The sequence below is a fragment of the Micropterus dolomieu genome, linkage group LG04 (assembly GCF_021292245.1).
Source record: "Micropterus dolomieu isolate WLL.071019.BEF.003 ecotype Adirondacks linkage group LG04, ASM2129224v1, whole genome shotgun sequence".
In the NCBI taxonomy this organism is placed as follows: Eukaryota; Metazoa; Chordata; class Actinopteri; order Centrarchiformes; family Centrarchidae; genus Micropterus; species Micropterus dolomieu.
In genome coordinates, this window is record NC_060153.1 from 6,328,783 (window position 1) to 6,333,122 (window position 4,340).

Sequence of the window (4,340 nt, forward strand, 5' to 3'; positions counted from 1 at the left end):
TCTTTTAACTAGCCGACCCGCGAGCGAACAGCCGCGCAGCGGAGGTCACACTTGGCGTTGTCGGCAGGATCTGCTTTGGTTGAGCTAGCTGCTACCGTTCAACATGCTTGGTGACGAACCAGTACCGGGACCTGCCGCAGGGCCCCAAGTCCCCACAATGCCTTCTGTAATGGGGATGCCATGGCTGCAGAGATTTAGCGGGGAGGGCTCTAGTGTTAAGTTGGGGGAGTGGAGGCCCCAGATAGAGATGATGTTGAACTTCCAGCCACTAAATGACTTGCAGAAAGCAGACTATGTGTTGGGGTTTTTAGATGGGATTGCAAGGTTGGAAGTATTGACCTTGGAGCAGGCTGATAGAAACACACCTGGGAAGATATTTACTTATATCTGGGTTGCATGGGGATGTGACTCCAGTGGCTGCACTAAGAGCTCAGTTTTTTAATTGCAAGCAGGGACTGGACCAGTCGCTGAGATCCTTCGCTTTGCAGCTGCGAGAGTTGTTCGGGCGACAGCTTGAGGCAGGGGGACCTCATCCTCCGGGACCAGTTTGTCATCGGATTACAAGCGTCAGGTCAGAAATGATCCCGACCTTTCTTTTGATGCTGTCAAAGGCGAGGCACAGGCCCAAGAGGAAGACCAAGAGGAACATTGGTCAGTACCTGTCTGTCACGTTGAGCGGCCGGTGTTGGACACCTCAGCAAAGTTAAGACTGGAAACAGGAACTCAAAGAAGAGATCCTTAAAGAGGTCAGAGAACAATTAGCTGATATTACAAAAACACTGCTAGAAGAGATGAGGACCTTGAATGGTAGACTGAGTGTCTCTGAAAATCCTCACCGGCCCAGGGCTTATTCCGATAGTCTGGCACAGCCGAGGCAGGTGGCGAGACCCCCTGTAAGTTATCCCAGGTTTCAGTGGAGCAAAGATGGCCGTCCCCTCTGTAATCACTGCGGAGAAGTAGGGCACATCAAGCGATATTGCACCCGCCAGGGATCAGCACAGGATTTTTAGTTGAGCTGGCCACAGCGGGTCATGTGGCCAGGAGCCCCCCAAACGACCCTAGTCACCCACTTAAAGAGGCCATCATGGCGAAATCTTGTCCCTGAGCACGAGTCAAAGTAGACTGTGTAGAGGTTAATTGTGTAGTAGATACTGGGTCACAAGTCACACAATATAGTGAAGCCCTGTGTAGTGAACTTTTTAAAGGACAACAACGGCACCCCGACAACCTTCCGTGGCTGACTCTGCGTGCCGCAAATGGACTAGACATTCCCTTTGTGGGTTACTTGGTGGCTGACTTTGAGATTGGGGCGGTTACTGTGGCATTCAGTGGGGTTGTGATTGTGAGGGATGACTGTCTGGGGACTAACAAAGCACTACTGGGGATGAATGTGATTCTCACCTGTTGGGGGAAAAACTGTTTCACAGTCGTTAGGATTCGCTTCCCCAACCCAAGACAACAGCATGGGGCAAGGAGTGGGACAGTGTCTCTGCAGACTGCCACAGAGTTCAAGCTGCCACCATCCGGGAGAAGTGGGAGAGCACCGCTAGAGTAGGCTGTCACTACGCCGTGTCCATCCCAGCTCAGAGCGAGGCATTGCTGTGTGCTCGAGTTAACGGACCTGCAGAATCCCTGCGCCCTGGTTGAACCCGCGGGAGGGGATATCCAAGTAGAGGTAGCCAGAACATTAGTCACTGTGCGGGGGGGACGAATACCAGTGCGTATACATAACTCTCTCTCTCTCTCTATATATCTATATCTATATCTATATATATGCATATGCACCAACAGTTGGCCACAGTGTCTGCAATTGATTCAGTGAGTGTTCGGGAAGGTACAGATGTCTCCTTCACGGAGGTGGGCCCTGGGGTGGTGGAAGTAGGGCTTGTTCAGGTAAACCAGGGGCAGAGTCAGGAGGCCGTAAGCCAGCAAAACATCCCTGTACCCCATAGTGATCAGCTAAGTGAAGGAGGGCAGCAGCTTCGACAATTTCTAGGTAAGTGGCAGCATGTGTTTTCGGCAAATGATGAGGATTATGGCCATACAGATATTATCAAACATCACATTCCAACAGGTGATGCAGCACCCATTAGGGAGAGATTTAGGACACTACCCCCTACATTGTATAAAGAAGTGCGCAGTTTGCTGCAAGGAATGTTGGAGAAGGGAGTCATCAGAGAGAGTTGTAGTCCGTGGGCAGCACCTATGGTGTTGGTTCAAAAGAAGTGTGGTCCTGGCGGTTTTGTGTAGTAGTTATTTATTTATTTTTTTTGTGTGTCGTAAACTCAACAGCGTAATGCTTTCCCCCCTGCCACGTGTCGAAGACTCCCTAACTAGTTTGACCAAAGCTGAGTGGTATTCCACATTGGATCTGGCGAGTGGTTATTGGCAGGTTGAAGTAGAAGAAACGGACAAGGGAAAAAAAACTGCATTCACCACACCTCGGGTTATTCCAGTTTGAGAGAATGCCTTTTGGCCTGTGTAATGCTCCAGCTACATTCCAAAGGTTAATGCAGCGGTGTCTAGGTGGCCAGTTATCAGAGTCAGCATTGGTTTATCTCGACGATGTGATCATCTTCTCGGCAGATTTTGCCACCCACCTCAGTCACTTGGAAGCTGTGTTTCAGTCCCTCGAACACTAAGTGTCATCTCTTTCAGAAAGAGATAAGGTTCCTGGGCCATGTAGTTAGTGGGCAGGGCGTGTCACCGGACCCTGAGAAAGTGGCCGCAGTTCAGGAGTGGAGTGCCCCCACAACGGTTAGGCAGGTATGCTCCTTTTTAGGTTTTGTGGGCTACTGTAGGCGGTTAGACTCCTCCAAGGTCGCCAAGCCCCTTAATGCGTTGCTTGTGGGGACAGGACGCAAACGAGGAGGGACTATAGCAGTCAATTGGACAGACCAGTGTGAGACTGCTTTCCATATGCTAAAACAAAAACTTCTCAAGGCCCCTATACTAGCATATGCAGACTTTACTCTACCTTTCACCTTGTACACAGACGCAAGTAATTTAGGACTGGGGGCCGTGCTTGCACAGGAGCAGGAAGGGACTGAGAAAGTTATTGCTTATGCCAGTCACAGTCTTCATCCTACAGAGCGTAATGACGCTAACTATAGCTCATTTAAACTAGAGTTACTAGCATTAAAGTGGGCCACGGTGGAGAAGTTCAAAGACTATCTGTGGGGTACAAAAGTGACTGTGGTGACGGACAATAGCCCCCTAGTGCATCTGCAGACTGCTAAATTGGGGGCAGTAGAACAAAGGTGGGGCGGCCCAGTTGGCCAACTTTGACTATACCATTAAGTACAGACCAGGGTGGGACCACACAAATGCTGATTCGCCGTCGAGGCTCCCCACTTCTGACCCAGGACAGGATGCCTGGGAGCCAGCATTAGAGGAAGAACTGCTGGTTGCGATGATTGATGACCCGGGAGGAAACTGTGCCACAGAGTTGGGGATGGGACCCCATACATTGGAAGAAGATGCAAGCCGAGGACGGTGTGCTGAGACGGGTGAGAAACTACCTGGATGGAGGTGGGTTACCCAGGGCCCCCGAAAGGGCCCGACTGCCAGAACCAGAGAGGAAGATATTGCAGCAATGGAAAAAGTTGAATTTAAGAGACGGTGTTGTGTGTCATAGTGTGAAAGACCCACCGACTTCTGAGACTCTCCAACAAAGTGTGGTACCTGAAGGACAGACCAGGCCTCTTTGGGAGGCCTACCATGGCGAGACCGGCCACCAGAGGGTGGAAAGGACCCTGAACCTCTTGCGTAGAAGATTCTTTTGGCTCCGCAAGGAGGAAACTGTCGTGGCCTGGACAAGAACATGCTCCCAGTGTGTACTTTGCAAGACTCGGCCTGAAGGTAAAGCCCCACTGGTCCCAATTGTTAAGGCCCCAATGCATATCCTGGCCATAGACTTTTTAGCAACTGAACAGTACCAACAAGTGCTGGTTGCAACAGACTTGTTCACTAAGTATGCGTGGGCCATTCCTACCCCCGACCAGACTGCATTGACGACAGCCCGGGCCCTGTGGGACCATGTGATACAGCCTTTTGGTTGCCCAGAGACTTTTCACTCAGATCTAGGTGCAAATTTTGAGTCCCACTTGATTAGTGAACTGTGTGATATACACTCACCTAAAGTATTATTAGGAACACCTGTTCAATTTCTCATTAATGCAATTATCTAATCAACCAATCACATGGCAGTTGCTTCAATGCATTTAGGGGTGTGGTCCTGGTCAAGACAATCTCCTGAACTCCAAACTGAATGTCAGAATGGGAAAGAAAGGTGATTTAAGCAATTTTGAGCGTTGCATGGTTGTTGGTGCCAGACGGGC